The sequence below is a fragment of the Pseudonaja textilis genome, chromosome 3, assembly GCF_049901715.1.
Source record: "Pseudonaja textilis isolate UNSWEBS1 chromosome 3, rPseTex1.2, whole genome shotgun sequence".
Classification (NCBI taxonomy): domain Eukaryota; kingdom Metazoa; phylum Chordata; class Lepidosauria; order Squamata; family Elapidae; genus Pseudonaja; species Pseudonaja textilis.
Genome location: NC_141992.1, coordinates 56,912,124 through 56,929,539, shown reverse-complemented (window position 1 = coordinate 56,929,539; position 17,416 = coordinate 56,912,124). Strand labels below are relative to the sequence as shown.

Genomic DNA, 17,416 nt, shown 5'->3' with positions numbered 1-17,416 from the left:
TTCTATGATCATACTTTTTAGAGTTTCCCAAGATTCCTGAGTTGTTTTCCCCTTTAGGATTTTCATCCGTGGAATCTTTCCCAAGTTCTCTCTGAATTTATTGAAATCAGCTCTTTTAAAATCCAAGAGTCTGGTGTCATTATGTTCTATTGCTTGAGTTTGTGTTATGTTGAATTCTAGTATGACATGGTCACTCTCACACAAGGTTCCTGCAGTTTCAACTCCCTCTATCACTTCTTCTCCGTTTGTAAGAATTAAGTCCAGTATGGCTGTCCCTCTTGTATCACCTTTTGGACAACAAAGTTGTCAGCTAGATTGGTTAGGAACTTATTTGATTTCTCACTTGGTGCAGAATTAGTTTTCCAATTGATATCAGGATAATCAAAGTCTCCCATTACTATTGTTGTGTGTTTCCTGCATATGTTTGTTAGTTGGTTGCCAAAAAGGACATCTATTTTTTCTGCTTGATTGGGTGGCCTATAATATATACCTATGGCCATGTCATTCTTTTTTTTCTTTTATATTGACCCATGTACATTCTAGGAGGTTTTCATCCTTGGTTTCATGCATTTCTGTAGCAATAAAGTGGTCCTTTACATGCAGTGCAACTCCACCTCCTCTTTTATGGGGTCTTTTTTTAAAAAATAGTTTGTATCCTTCTACCAGTATGTTCCAGTCATGGGTTTCATCCCACCAAGTTTCTGTTATTCCAACTATATCATATTTACCTTCATGTGTTCGTAGATTGAGTTCACCCTGTTGTTTCCCAGACTTTGTGCATTTGTATATAGGCACTTGAGATCTTTATATCTGACACTGTGTTTACTGTCTATATAACCTGTGTTGTGCCTGCCTGCCCCTACTTTCTTGCCACTTGTTTGATTAATGCACTTGGTATGGTACTCACTATTAAATGCTTGGTTTTGGTTGGCATCAAGATTTATAACGGGGAAGTCAGATTCACTTAACAAGCATGTTATTAAATTAACAACTTCAGTGATTCACTTAACAAATGTGGCAAGAAAAGTTGTAAATGGGACCAAACAAATTTCACATTTAACAAATTTCTCATTTAACACCATAAATTTGGGGCTCAATTGTGCTCGTAAGTTGACAGGTAGTTCTTGACTTACAGTGGCTACAACTGAGGCTAGAAATTAGGAAACCGTAAGTTGTAGTCCCATCTGAGGCACTAAGTCAAGATTCAAATTTTGACAAGAAAGCTGCAGGGCCCTGTCCATGGAGTCTCTCAGAATCAGACACAATTGAACAACATTTTAAAAAAAACATACAGAGTGAGCACAATCACACTTTCAAAATTTAAGGTGGGACTGCACAATCACAAAACAGTCCATATGAGTTGATATTGACAGAACTGTAACCGTGCAACTGGGAATGAAATGATAGCCATAGGAATAAAGGCAAATATTTACTTTATGTGAAAAAAAAATCAGCATTTGAGCCAAATTGTGCAGTCTAAGGCCAATGTAGCTTATAATTTATGCTTATCTGATATCTGAATTTTTTTTACCCATGTAGAGCATGGCTTAAATTACAATCCCTCCCCTCAAAACAAATATATTTGAAAACGACATATTTAAAGTTGATGATAGGATTTATTGAAGAAATATAATTTAATCCAAGCATTAGAAACTGTAGTAAAGATTTCAATACATAGTTAACCCAAATATAAATAAAACTTCAGTTATTTTTTTTTAAATTTAAAAATTAAGTAAACGTTTGTAATGAACTAGGAAATACCACTTAAAAACTTCCTAGTTCTTGTACTACTTCACCAAATCATCTAGGTTCACATGAATGGGGATGGATCTCATGATAACTTTTAGTGAGCATGCAGATATAGCCTACTGTGCAAGCAGATGTTTCCACTTTAAATCTCTAGCTAACAACTGCAGTCAAAGGAACTGGATGCTAGAAAAACAGTATGTTGAAGACCTTGGGAAGGGATTTTTGTCAAACAGTTTGATTTGGTGTGAGACAGTTTTGTATCCTTTACTGTGTCTGTTGCCTCCTCCTTTGCAAGTCTGCAATATGTTCCTGCTTTACAGCCTGTAATCATATGAAAAATAATGAGAAAAATATCATTAGATAATTAATTTAGAACCATTAGCAAAAAAAATCCAGACAATTACAAATGATAACCAAGAGATACCAAAACTGTATTCCTTTGCTGATGTTTCATGACTGTTTGGATATTTGCAGCCCACATCTGGTGATTTATTGTTTGATTATGCGCCATCAAGTCGGCCACAAATTTCTTCCGTTATTACTTGTCTAACTTGTTCCTGCAATGGTGCACCAATCATCATTGTAATATTCATGTTGCTGCTGTCCTCCTTATCTTTCCTTCCACCTTTCTCTGCATTAGAACCTTTTCCAGAGACCTATGGATCTATGGGTAATATGTCCAGAGTATAACAATTTAAGCCTGGTCATTTGGGCCTTGAGTGAGAACTCTGGGTTGATTTGTTCAATGAGCCATTTGTTTGTTTTCCTGGCTACTTCCCCTCTGGAGTCTTCTCCAACACAGACATTCAAAAGCATCAGTATTCTTTCTTCAAAGTCCAACTTTCACTTCTATTCAGATCTAACAGCTCTAATTAACTGATCACTCAGCAGGAGCAAGCATGGTACTGTTCTTTAATCAGTTAAGCATCTTATAAGTTATAGCATTGGAAATATGTGTGTTTCAGTGGTGGGATTCAAATTTCTTTACTACTAGTTCTGTGGGTGTGGCATGGTGGACATGGCAGGGGGAGGATACTGTAAAATCTCCAGTCAGAGGTGGTATTTTCCAGTTCTCTGAACTACTCAAAATTTCTGCTACCGGTTCTCCAGAACTGGTCAGAACCTGCTGAATGCCACCTCTGGTATGTATGTGTATTTGTCTGTTTGTACATTTATAAATCTAAATTCAGTGACCATAATCATAGCTTTCAGTGACCATAAATAATTGAATCTCCCTTTGTGGTAATGTCTGCCATGACATACAAACTGTAGCTTATTCTTCTTACAAGCCAGAGTCAGATGCAAGCTTTTGGCTTCTAATTTATTATTTATTAATTTGGTTTTGTTTGTGTGTCACACTAATCACATATGGGAATCAGAAACATGGCCTGTTTAGCTATTTTTCCTGACAGGAAGAGCTAATCAATGTATTCATGGGAAGCCAAACTTCTATATAACTTGAACTTGCTAGAAGATGCAAAAATAGGCTTTGTGGCTTTCAGGTAAAATAACACAGCTGCAGAATGCAGAAGTAACCAACTGATGTGCTATACAACAAATTATTTGTATTAATCTACTCAATGTCAATTTCTTTTTTTTAAGCTATAATGTGGATAAAATAAACCCATCATTGGGATCAGAGTCTTTTCCTTTGTGAGATATTCATAAGTAATAGAACACAATTATCCAGTCTGGTGTTCCAAGAATTTATTTCATTAGCCAGCACATCAGGGGGAAAAACTCACATGGTCTTTAAGCTAAACATCAACCAAGCATGCTGAATGCAGCTAATATGTAACGCAGCTGATTCCCTGCTGTCACACACCTCATTGTATCCCCTCCTGAAACAATGGACGGAAACTCAGTTCAGTGCAAATGATCTCGGCTGAACAATGTGTCTCTGGATTAGCTGCCAGCACCAGTGGGTTTGACTGGTTGCTGCTGCCAGTCAGTCTGAGATCTCCATCTCCGGGTTGCTCTGAGTTCAGCTTTGGAAACAGAGGAAGATTAACAGATTAAAAGACCTTTGCATTGTGTAGACGGCCAACTCAATAGGCAAAGGTCTATTGATAGAAGATTTTCTATCATCCTGCAAAGTCCGGGACTTCCTTCTCTGGGCATGTTTAAACATCAAATCAGTGACACGTTCTCTGAATTGCAAAATGTTATACAATTTACATAGGCAGTATTTTGCATTCAGTGATTGCTAAATGTGTGTATGTGTGCAGCTATAGATACTGTATAATCATATATTTGTTATGATTATATTCTTTCTAATAAGCTTGGAATAGTCCAAGGACTTCCCCATCCAAGTACTGATCATAAAGAGATCTTATTGAATTTCGTTGTTTGCTTTCAGATAATTTTTAGCACACAAAATTGTGCTGTTTATGGGCCAAAGAGTCACTGTTGTAACTTCCTAGTGCAACAGTGGCACAGACAAGACATAGTAACTTTCAAACATCATATCGGAACATTTATTTTTATGGTAAATGATTTTAGGAATGCAAAATGCTAGTCATTTAATAGTACTATTTTCTCCAATATCAGCAAAATGTTGAGGCTGTCCTTGAAAATCAGGAATAGGAGACATCCAAAGGAGGAAGTTTCAGAAAAATAAGTGACTCAGTTAGTCTCACATAGATCGGGAAATGCATATTGATATCATAACAATGGCAACATTTGTAAAAAAAAATTAAATATCTCAATTATTTTATCTTCTGGTTGAAATCAGACTGCCCCCCCTGATTTCATTTAGAAAAAAAGTTTAAAACTACAGAATATTTTCAGTTGAAAATGACACTAACAATGTGTGTTCGAAGAGTTAACATGATTGAGTATAATTAAAGTGATCATCATTCATTCATTCATGAAAGTGATTACTCATCATGATTTTATTATTCTGAGGGATTATTGTGGATTTTTTTTTTCTATATAAGTTACTGGGGTAAAATTTTGCCTACATTTTGTAAATTACCCAAAATCTCATTGATTGTGGCAGGGGAAAAAATTGAATGAAATGAATGAATGAGCAAACAAATGAATAAAGGTTGGAATAACATGTATTTATTGGAATACTGGCAATAACATCTGAGAAGTCATAGCTGACTTTAAAAAAAATGTTTTAAAGTATTGCAAGGTGAATTTAAAAAACAGACAAATGAAGGTAAAGTTTAATATTACAATTAAAAGCTCAACTATTTAGAATGTACATTAGATTAGGAAAGAAAATGCCACCATGGAAAACAATCAGCTTCAAGGAAGCCTTAAAAGTCTAGAACGGGTGTCAAACTGGCGGCCCGTGGACCAGATGCATCAACATAGGCCACACCCGGACCAGCTCCACAAAGGAAAAAAACATTGCGATACATCAAGTGATGCCAACATGACGCCATGAGTTTGACACCCATAATTTCTTTCAGAAATTGTCCAGATCAGAAAAAGAAGGTTGAATACACACTCTGGCAAAATAAATATAAATTGACAATAAGGCAAGTGAAAAAAATGTATTGAGATACATTGCAAAAAGCAGTAACAGTAGCAGTAAATTATGATTTTTTAAAAATATGTTAGAAGCAGGAAATTGGCTATGGAGGAAGTTGCATTACAGCTGAACCAACTCTGAAACAGATAGAGCAAATAATGACTAATCCATAAAAACAAAATTTAAAAAATAACTATTCATGAAATCTGGATGACATCCACCTAAACCTTCTTAAATTATTTTGAAACTGCTGAACTTCTAAGAGAAATATGCAGCTTAGCCATGAAATTGGCACCATTGTGTGAGAATTGGAAAGTAGCCATTACAATACTGATTTGATTTTTTTAAGAAAAGAAGCCAGGGAGTTATATTTTTTAAAAAAAGTTCTGTTTATTGTATATTCTGGTATATTGATGAAAAGCATTATTGATAAAGTTCTGAAATAAGTTTGATAAAAAAAAATGTTTTGTTTTGAAAACTGAAGCATTATTTGTCTCAGAATGTTTTTTTAAGAAAGTATAAAAAACAAAATATATCTAGTTTGGTAAACTTTGTCTGGGATCCAAAAATTTTCTAATATGACATGTTTAGTATGGCTTTTTAAGTTAGATAACAAAGTATGTAAACCAGTGTATCGGGCAACATGTAAATTTAGTTAATTGTATTTTTCAGGAAACCATGTCCTGATATGTATGAACTCACAACCTATATATTTGGACTTTCAAAAAACTTTTTAATGACATTTTTGTTCTATATCCTCCTATCTAGTTGTTTCTAGTTGTGTTTGGTGAAAGGACATTATAAAATTGTTTTCAGAAAACCAAGAAGGTAATGCCTGTCATATCATACTAGGCCATGGTTTAAGTGTGGTTCACCAAATAAATCACTAATAATGAGTGTACATTGACACATAAGATAACAATCAGGAAGAAATGGAACTCCCAAGGATATCTTCAATTTTGTAAATTAAATTCCAGAATTAAGAGCGAAGAGTGAGGGAGCCAAGATTTCTGATGAGAACAAAGGCAGACTGCCAAAGGCTTTGAAGATATCTCTTCAAACTGGATGACTGGCACTGCAATTCTGTGCAAATATACTAAAAATTAAGCCTCACTAAATTCCTCCCATGTAAAAGATTGAAGTTTGTTAAAGTAACAAACAAGGTTTAATGGAATTAAATATAAGAGTATATCAACATATTCCTTGTTTTTATCCTGCTTAACTATTAGAATTGTTTATTACAATCACATGGTTTGGGTCAGTTGGAATCCACATTTGGAGAGATTGAGACACCCATCTGCTCATTTGAACTCTGTCTGTCTTAATTTGTTATACTGTAGAGGAATTGCCTGGTTCTGCTTGGGCATTTATAAATTCTTCCTTGGACAGAAAGTCATTCTTGTGCCTCAAAAATGTTATTCTTTAAGAGGGAAATAAAAGCTTCCAACCTAGAAGTCCAAACTGTCTTTGGGCTGCAAATACAAGTACTGGGTCCCTGTTTCAATGCCAGAGAATAGCAGTGTAGATACCATCCATTCATCAAGCTAATGAGGACCTTGGTGACATTCAGCTTCTCTACTCTACCACAGTACAGGAGAAGTTATGGATCGCTGCCATGCTCTTCACCAATCCTTTGCCATCTTCCCTGGCCTCAAAAAGAGGCCAGAACAAATAGACTGATTGGGCATTCCTTCCAGAAACATATGTTTAAGCAGATTGTTGCTTACCAACTCCATCATTCTTGGGTGAAAATTATTTTCTAGATCAATTTCACTTGATTTTCAAATTTATGTTTGGAACAGAAACTGTCCTTTTCATCCTGAACTTTTTGCTGTGAGAGTATTTTGTGTGATTTTGCAGTGCTGGGCTTTCTTCTTACTACCGTGTTTCTCCAACAATACGGCCTCCCCCAACAGGAAGTCCCAGCATGTTTTATAGGCATAAAATCAAATTAAGCCCCTCCCCCCAAATTAAGGCCTATATTAAACATGTGAATGGGGGGAATGGCAGGGGGGGCTTGCCGTTAGGAAGTACTTTTGTTACATACCTAGATATGGTGCTGCCTGTGTTGACCTTGGCGTTGGTGGGGCACTTTGTATTGGGAGACCTTCCGCAACCATTGCTTTCCCTTCTCACCATGCTGCTGTGGCATTTAAAGCAACGCTGCAGCGTTTGGCACAGCCACATGCGGCCAGCCAGGGCTCCTCCCTGCAACCGGAGCCTGGCGGAGACACTCGGCTTCAGGCGCTCCTGTCACTGCCTTCCCTTCGCCTTCGAAGGCAAAGCCAATTCTTTTAAAAATGACGCCCTACTACCAGAACAACAAAGCCGCTCCTGCCCGAGAGGGCAACCCAACCCCACGTGGGGAGGCGAATCTCCCAGGGCCACAGCGCAGGATCAGCCCACCCTGGGAGAAGCACCCAGCCACCATCCCTGCCTGGCGCCGGGCAGAGTGCGAAGAGTTTCGCCTGGTGATCCCAGCGGAGCTGATGGATCGGCCCAGCTCTTTCGCTTGGCAGGTGCGCACCCGCGGCTTGCTTTCCTGGCTCTGCCCAGCCTGCATGGCTCTGGCATGGCCCTGGCGGGATGAGCAGAGGGCCCAGCGGGGAGGCTCTCGCTGCCTTGGCTTTGTCGTACCGGTAGCAGGGCGTCGTTTTTAAAAGAAATGGCTTTGCCTTCGAAAGCAAAGGGAAGGTGGCGACAGGAGCGCCTGAAGCCAAGTGTCTCTGCTGGGCTCCAGTTGCAGGCAGGAGCCCTGGCTGGCCGCACATGGCTGCGCCAAATGCTGTAGCATTGCTCTAAATGCCGCGGCAACACAGGGAGAAGGGAAAGCAATGGTGGTGGAAGGTCTCCAGATATGAAGTGCCCCACCAACACCGAGGTCAACATCCAAGCCATCACCGCCCACCCACCTGAGGGGGGAGGAATTAAGTCACCCCCGAAAAGACAGCCTAGCCATTTTTGGGGGGGTCAAAAAAAAATAAGGTCCAGCCTTATTTTGTGAGAAACACGGTACTCACTCTTCCACAAGCATTGCTCATCTGTTTTTGAAGATTCTTTGGAAAATCATGGTGCCTAAGTTAAAAAGAAAAAGGAAAGTCTTAAATTAATATTCCTCATGTGATATCACAGAACCTACACAAAGAAAATATTACCCAGTTTTCTTACATTACATTTTCATTCACAAGATCATTTTAGAAATGGTGTTCTAAATTGTGTACATGGTGTAAAAATAAAGTAACAGTTATGTTACTGTCTAGAATTATGATACTGTTATTGTTAAATGAAAATATATGGACTCTATTTCTTTACAAAGTTGTTTAAGAACTAAACTGGCAAATATTTGAATAACAATAAAATAATTAAATTAAAATTAAAGAATAATAATCAGTAATAATTTTTAGTTATTTTTTAATGGAGCCATGTTACAAACATTTAATTTTTATTGAAAAGCATTTTCACTATTGAATAATACCAGATTGCTTTTGGGATACCATGTAATTTGCACACCTGAATTTGCACATCCCTTACATTCAACAAAAAACTACATGTTTCGGTTGGAGCAGCTCAAGAAAGACAGCAGATTTCCACCTTTTTTGAGCATATGATTCCCATCAACATTAGCTATTCCACAGTTGCTATGGTATCAAAAATGAATTGAATTAGAAAAACATCTCTGTGAAAAATAAAAAGAAACATTTTTGTCAGAAAATGTTTTTTCCCCTAACACAGCATAAGACTATCATATGATTAAAGCTGCTCTTGGATAAATTCTATATAGTAAGATTTTTAAAAATTCAATTTCTTTTCAGTAATTTTCAGTTGCATGTACTACTATTAGACTGACTGAAAAATCCCAGTTCATGCTGAATGTGAAGTTAGTTATTAAATATGTAATTCATTCATATTATAACTGATTATTTATCTAATCCAGAATTACTTCAGGAAAATCAGATTTTCCCCTTGCCTGAGACTAGAAGAAAACTATTTTATATAGGACAGTGATTACCTTGCAAAAATTAGCAGTATGAAATGACACTGATATAAGACATTAAGTAGGTTCTAATCCCAGGAAAAAATCTTCCCTACAATTATATATATTCATGCTGCATTTTTAATTTTGGTTTTATACCAAATTCATGTTGATATTCTAGGCTATATGCAACAAGTCCAAATATTATTGAAGTCCATCTCTCCTTAAGATCAGAGGTGAAAGACCTCAAGTAGGCAGATGTTGCTGTTTGATGGCGTTAAAGATATGATTGCATTGTATGTTTGCAACAGGTAAACATCTTTTTTTTTTCAGAAGTGCTACAGCTACTGGCCCGGTTGCTCAGCCAACAGTTCCAAGTCCATTTGTTGCCAGATGTCCAGGAACTCCAACACATAGCACTGTTCTTGTTGACCAATGTGACAATTGATACAGTATAGGTTTCTGTAAATTAAATCACGATATTGTTTATGGGAGAGACACCCTTCATCTGGCTCCTCTGATGAAACCTATGCAGTTTGGTTGAACCTCTGGCATATCCCTCATCTTCTTCAGAGAACTTAACTCTGACAACCATATCAAATAATGCCTAACTGGTGGATTATTATCTTCGTTCATCACACAGTCAGCCAGATGTTCAGACTGGATTTGGCATTTTTGTCCATCTATTGAGTCCTTTCCAAGGAGTTAGGATAGGCAGGTGTTGATGCTGTTAAAATTATCATCGCGGGATGTAAGCTGTTTCAAATAAAGCTTTTTTTTTGCAATTGATTGGTGGTGATTTTGTCAATGCCAATGGCGTTCAAGTGATGTTCCAGATATTTGAGGATTATATCCCCAAAGGTGCTATTAATACTATCTTTACTTTCTTTTTATGTTTTGCCATTTGTCCACTTCTTTCTCTTCTATTCTGTTTGTGTTCTGTTTCTCCAAGTACTACATCCGTTATCTAGACTTTTTTGTCTTTTTTATCAACAATTATTAAATCTGGGGTGTTGCATGTCATGTGCTTGAATTTTAAAGTCCCAGAGCACTTTAGCTTCTTCATTTTCTATTACTTTATCTACTTTGTTTGCTTTGTTGGAGGGCTTCGATAGCTGCTCTTTGCAAAGCAGTTGGGCTGCCTGGGAAGGAGGTCTTAAAGTGGGTAGGCACCATCAGCCCAGGAGTTAGCTAATCTCAGCTAGACTGGCCTTCCCTAACGCTAGCTTACTTCTCGGCCATCTGTTTTTTGTTCCTTCTGGTCCATGGATTTCTGTTATAGGTTGTAAAACTCTGTAGCAAAGAGTTTACTGATTGTGTTAAGGAGACTGTTGGGTCTATAGTTTGTAGAGTCATCCTTTTTCCTTTTTTAATATATGCAGACAATGATTGCAAACATTAATTCTAGAGGGTTTGATGATAGCTGTCTATGCAGGTATAGACTGCATTACTGTCAGGGTAGGACAGTAATCTAAATGAATGCAAAGTTAACTTCAGGAAACATTTATCATCCCATCAAGTAAATCAAAGGGAGATAGGGCTATTTAATCATATTTTTGTTCATAAAACTGAATGATACACAATAAATAACAGGAAAAAAGGAAACGGTCAAGGTCTAGATGGATTTAGAAGTTATTTACACAAAGTTTTGGTCCTATATAACAGCAATTTGACTTATGTTCAAGGAATGTTTCCCTTTCTGTTTTATAACACTTAAGTATCAGTAGAAACTGGGTAAGAACAAATTATGGTCTGATATCCTTGTTAAATGTAGATACTGAAATTCTCAAAGCAATACTAGCACAGAATATGTAGAATATAGTTCCTTCGATTGCATGCACAACAGTAAAAGGGAAGCACAAGGCAGGATTCTGATAATATCAGAGAATTAGTAGATACTTTAGAAATTGAATCTGAACATCTTACTTAGTTGTAGTGGCTTCTGTAGATGCAGAAAAAATCTTTATTAAAGTGCAGATCAAATGTTTGAACATCCTTTGGGGAAAAACTGATTGTTTTCTGTTCCTACTCAATTGGATCAGAAAGTAATTACTCTCTCAGCTGAGATCATTATGTTAGTGTTATTTCTTTACCTGTTAGCATATATCTTCGAACTGTATGAGGATATATTTTATTTTCTCTTATATTTGATATGGTTTTACAACTATTATCCTATAGTGTTAGATAATCCAAGGAAAGTTCAGGTGTCTAGGTAACTAGAATTTTACATATAACATATATATTGTAGGCAAATGATATTATCACAATTATCAAGTACCTTTACCTAAATTTGTGAATCCTGAATTACTACATGATAAACTATCAGCATATTAACTAATCTCATACACTTCTCTGTCAATCATATGGCATCTATGGAAAAGTATTTAAAAATGGGGTTTTGTCTGTTGTACAAAGTCTTGTTAAGTACCTTGGAATAAATATTCCCAGACAGACATCTTTCTTAGCAGAATTAAATATTTTAAACATCATAATAGAGATTATTCCTCATATATCATATGGGATAGTTGAAAATTCTTATGAAATTATGGGGAAAAAATAACTGTGATCAGAATGAATATTACTTTTAAACTGATTTATACCTTAAAAGGAATTCCTATGATAATTCGTTTTAGATATTTTAAATATTAACAAATATTGAGGGTTTTTATGGAACAGGCATATACCCAGGTTTTTTTTTTCTCTTTTCTTTTTTCTAAACTTAGTTTTCCTTAAGAAAATGGGAGGTTACTTTCCCACATTTCCATTCATAACACTGAACTTATATCCTTTTTTAATGTGGAATGTTAATAATACTGAATGTAAACCATTATGAGGAACATCGGGAAGCTATTAGACTCTGAAATCCTGGCAAGTGCTTCTCATTTTATTCAACACTCAATTATTTTTCCTACATTAAAAGCAGTGCAAATATTTGGAAAATTTGGGGACAAAGGCTTAAGTTTTATCTGGCTTCCATGAGAAAATTATTCTTCAGGCTAACTCTAACATTTTGTAAGGTTTTTTAAAAATTCTATGTTGCTTTTTACAGAATTTTGGCAAAAAAAAAGAAGATGACTCCATAAGTATTCAAGTTTCTTAAAGCTTTTGAGTCACTACATAAATAATTTGGTTTATCAAAAAAGCTAGTATAATAAATGAAAGCATTTGCTGATCCCATAGTTTGATCTAGTATGGTAGCAGCCAACAAAATTGATTAAAAATAGATATTGGCAGTGTTATGTCCGTGGAACTGGTGGGGTTCCCAACCAGGTCCGCTGTTTGAGCGGGAGCACCAGCCGCTCCCATTGGTTGGCTCCGTTTGACAGTCGGCTATATAAGCCGGCTGTCGAGCAGAGCCAGCCCGTTGTCGCCCGCTAGTTTGCAAGTTAGCAAGCAGACGCGACAACCCTTTATTCCCTGCAATAAAGCCTTGTTAGTTGTACGCTCTGGTCTCACGCCTCTTCCTTACCATCGCTCCACAACACTGGCGACGAAGATGGGATTGTCGAAGGCTAACCAGACACGTCTATTCAAAAGAGCTGTAAATCACTGAGAGTGAAGTCACGAGCGCTGTAGCCGCAGCCGCGCAACGCTCACAAAGAGCGCGAAATTCAAACCGCCGTTACTCGAGCTGTAGTCACTGAAACGAGCCGCCGGCACCGTAGCCGCGGCCGCCAATGCTCACCAAGAGCGCGAAATTCAAAAGAGCTACGTAGCCCAGAGAGACAGTCACAGCCTGTGCTCTTTTAAGAGCGTGATTTCAAAGACGATTGAAGAAGACGAACCCGACACTACCCACGATGAATACTAATCCAGCATTCCCGCCATTCAAGCCAAACGAGGAAACGTGGGACTCCTACAAGAATCGCTTCAGCCATTTTCTCGATGCCATCGGGTTAGCTGACACTGCGGAACATAGAAAGAAGTCTTATTTCCTCAGCTATTGTGGGGCCGCCGTTTTTGACACCGCTACAGCGTTAGTCGCACCACGCGCCATCAGAAGCATCCCATGGGATGAGCTACAGGAAATACTATCCAACCACTACGCGCCAAAACCATCCCAGATCGCCAGAAGGTATGCCTTCAGAATCAGGAAGCAGGCAGTGGGGGAGTCGATCAATGAATACATGGCTGCCCTGAGGACAGCTGCCTTACAGTGCAGTTTCAAAGAATATCTGGAAGACATGCTGCTGGACCAGATCGTCTGTGGGGTTAGAGACCTGAGACTCCAAAGACGTTTACTGGCAAAAAAGGACTTGACTCTGGCCCTAGCCATGGAAGAAGCCCTGGCTGCTGAGCTCTCTGCCCAGTCAGCAGCTGAGATTCAGGGCACTCCATTAAAGCCCAGCAGTCCAACCGTCCATTCTGAAGATGTACTCAGTGAAGAAGACCCCACAGACTCATCAGAAATTAACCGCCTTAAGCATCAGAAGCCTTCACAGGTAGGAGCGGGACAGTCAAACAACTTCACCCCCAAGCAACCGCCCTTGTGCCTAACCTGCGGAGGCTCCCACTCTAGGGCATCCTGCAGGTTTAGAAACGCCATCTGCCTGAACTGCCAAAAGAAGGGTCACCTCGCTAGAGTATGCCAAGCAGGGCGCTCCTTGCCTCAAAGACCTCCACCACCTTCTATTTCCCAAAGGCAAGTGGAAGACTGCTATACCTGCTACCACGCTAACCATACTTCCCAAACCCCTGATAAAATTAAAATTTCTGTTTTCCTAGAAGGTAAACCCTGCAGGATGGAGGTAGACACGGGATCTGCGCTCTCAATCATCTCCTGGGACACTCTGAAGAAGATCCAGCCCAGACTGTCAAGGAAACAGCTCCAAAGATGCCACCTGACACTGCGGGACTACCAGGGCAAGAACATTCCTGTCCTCGGGAAAGGCAAGTTCCTCGTTCAATTCCAAGCCTTTAAAGGCCATTTGCCTTTAGTGGTTGTTAACGGTGCCCTCCCCAGCCTGTTGGGACTTGATTGGTTTCCTTCCCTTGGCCTTAGTGTAACTGGGATCCATGCTGTCTCAACTTCTGACGTAGATACATTATTTTCTGATTTTTCTGACGTATTTAGCAGCGAGCTGGGTTGCTATTCGGGCACCCCCATCTCGTTTTCCGTAGATCCTCAGGCAATTCCTCTCCGCCTTAAGCCACGCAGGGTGCCTTTCGCCATCCGTCCTAAATTGGACGCAGAATTAGACAAACTACTTAAACAAGGGGTGTTAGAACCTACTGATTTTGCCAAATGGGAGACCCCCATAGTCACCCCACTCAAGAAGGATGGAAATTTAAGGATCTGCGCAGACTATAAAACCACGCTCAACCGTTATTTGCAGGTCAGCGCATACCCCGTCCCTGTTATTCAGCATCTGTTACACACATTCGAACCCAGTACCATTTTCGCCAAGTTAGATATGTCCCAGGCATACCAACAGTTCCCTGTTGATGATCAGACAGCTGAATTACAAACCATAGTCACGCATAGAGGGGCTTTCAAATGTAAGCGCCTCCAATTCGGGGTCAGTGTGGCCCCGGGTATTTTCCAATCATTCATGGAACGGATTCTCCAAGGTCTCCCAGGAGTTGTTCTGTATTTCGATGACATCTTAGTCTCAGCTACTAGCCGACCTCAACTCATTCAGAGGGTCAGGACAGTGCTAGAGAAGTTTAGGCAGCATGGCCTCAAACTTAAAAGGGAGAAGTGCGCCATCGCCACTAGGCAGGTGGGCTTTCTGGGTTATAGGATAGACGCCTCTGGCATCCACCCAATGGAGTCCAAGGTGAAGGCCATCCACGAGGCACCCACACCAACCAATAAGACTGAACTACAAGCCTTTCTGGGGCTTCTAAACTTCTACGCCTCATTCCTCCCGCACAAAGCATCTGTCGCTGAACCCCTACATAGACTCTTAGATAAAGACTCACCCTGGCATTGGGGACCCAAAGAAGCCCACGCTTTCAAAGCAGTCAAATCCTTACTCACATTGGAAGCGGTCTTAGTCCAGTTCGATCAATGCCTTCCTCTGGTCCTGGCTGCTGACGCATCCCCTTTTGGGATTGGGGCTGTCCTAAGCCACAGACTCCCCAACGGCTCTGAGGCACCAATTGCCTTCTTTTCTAGGACTTTCTCCACGGCAGAAAGGAACTACAGCCAAATCGATAAAGAGGCCCTGGCTGCGGTGGCTGCAGTTAAAAAGTTCCACGAATTCTTATTTGGCCACCATTTTGAACTTGTGACTGACCATAAACCTCTCCTAGGACTCTTATCTGGAGATAAGCAGACCCCGCAGGTACTTTCACCCAGAATGACCAGATGGACTTTGTTTCTGGCCGCCTACTCATTCAAGTTGGTGCATTGTCCTGGCAAGAACTTGAGTCATGCCGATGCCCTCAGTCGCTGCCCCCTGCCAGTCCCAGTCGAGGACCCTGCACCAATTCACGCCATTTTTGAGGTCAACGAATTCAAACTTCCAGTGACAGCCGAAGACATTGCGGCGCACTCAAAAAAAGACAAAATAATCGCCCAGGTTCTGGACTGGGTGGGAAGGGGGTGGCCGGAAACTCAATGTACAGTTGACTTTGTTCCTTTTAAAACCCGCCAGCAGGAACTGTCGAGGCTACAGGGATGTCTATTGTGGGGTACAAGAGTAATCATCCCAGCCACCCTTCGAGTACCCATCCTGAAGGTACTTCACGAGGGCCATCCGGGCATCGTAAGGATGAAGGCGTTGGCCCGCAGCTATGTCTGGTGGCCCGGCATGGATGCTCAAATCGCCAACTGGGTAAGCTCTTGCCAACCTTGCCAAGAAACCAGGGCTGCCCCGCCAGCCGCCACACCCACCAGGTGGGAAAGTGCTAGTGCCCCTTGGTCTCACCTGCACATCGACCTGGCTGGACCAGTGCATGGCAAGACTTTCTTGGTGGTCGTGGATTCCTACTCTAAGTGGATTGACGTGGCCTTGCTTCCCACGACCACCACCCAAGCAGTAGTCAAAGCCCTGACCCTTTTATTTGTCACCCATGGACTTCCAGACACGCTGGTGTCTGACAATGGCCCGAAGTTCACATCATGTGAGTTCAGTATGTACGTGGCTAATTTGGGCATCAGACATGTCCTTACAGCTCCCTTTCACCCCGCCAGCAACGGGATGGCAGAGAGAGCAGTTAGGTCAGCCAAGGAGGCACTCGCCAGGTTTGGCCAGGAAGACAGGCACTCTAAACTGTCTCGTTTCCTGCTCAGCCAACATACGACGCCTTGCACCACTACTAACAAGTCTCCCGCCGAACTTTTAATGGGGAGACGCCTTAGAACCACCCTGAACAGGCTACACCCCCACTACTGCCCAGACACCCCTTTAGGGTCTGACAGTCTGGTCAGAGACTTTGCCTTGCAAGACCTGGTGTACGCCAGGAACTATGCAGGGGATCCTTTGTGGGTACCAGGTCAAATCGTGTCAGTCACAGGTCCGAGATCCTACAGGGTCCTCCTGGAAGACGGACGCTTGTGGCGAAGGCACGTGGACCAACTCCGAAGGCGACGTGCGGCTGATACCAACCCAACCCGACCTGCCAGCGCCAACGTCTCCCTGCCGGTGCCAGACGGGAGCTCCCTGTGGGACCCGGTTTTCCCCGATGAACAGGAAGGTCTACTGGAGGACCCGAGTTTCCGGCCAGGATCACCGACTCAGCAGCCGAGCGTTCCAGTTTGCCAACCGGACCTTGAGACTCGCCCGGGTCAGCCCGAGCAAAGGGACTCGCCGACTTCGCAGAACACCGCGCCAGGGCAAGCACATGCCCCGACGACCGTCGAGGCACGCCCCGAGGGCCTGGACTTGTCACCAGCCAACAGTTCACCCGAACTGCGACGTTCTGGGCGCCAGCGCAGACAGCCAACTTACCTACAAGACTACGCATGTTCCCAGCTGGGGAATAGGAGTGTTATGTCCATGGAACTGGTGGGGGTTCCCAACCAGGTCTGCTGTTTGAGCGGGAGCACCAGCCGCTCCCATTGGTTGGCTCCGTTTGACAGTCGGCTATATAAGCCGGCTGTCGAGCAGAGCCAGCCCGTTGTCGCCCGCTAGTCTGCAAGTTAGCAAGCAGACGCGACAACCCTTTATTCCCTGCAATAAAGCCTTGTTAGTTGTACGCTCTGGTCTCACGCCTCTTCCTTACCATCGCTCCACAACAGGCAGAATCTAGCTGTATAACAA

At 41.1% G+C, this 17,416-nt stretch overlaps 1 long non-coding RNA gene across 6 annotated transcripts in view; it reads right to left on the bottom strand.

Annotated features, from left to right (window-relative positions):
* Positions 1-1,527: 1,527 nt before the first annotated feature.
* LOC113440697 (uncharacterized) overlaps positions 1,528-17,416 on the bottom strand; it is a 49,253-nt gene continuing 33,364 nt past the window's right edge. The window contains exons 4-7 of one of the 6 annotated variants that reach the window (XR_015742855.1): positions 8,825-8,909; positions 8,254-8,308; positions 3,575-3,737; positions 1,528-2,070 (exon numbers count right to left, since the gene is read on the bottom strand). This is a non-coding gene — a long non-coding RNA (uncharacterized LOC113440697). The remainder of the gene's footprint in view (positions 2,071-3,574; positions 3,738-8,253; positions 8,309-8,824; positions 8,910-17,416) is intronic. The other 5 variants (XR_015742859.1, XR_015742854.1, XR_015742858.1 and 2 more) reach the window with 5 other exon arrangements.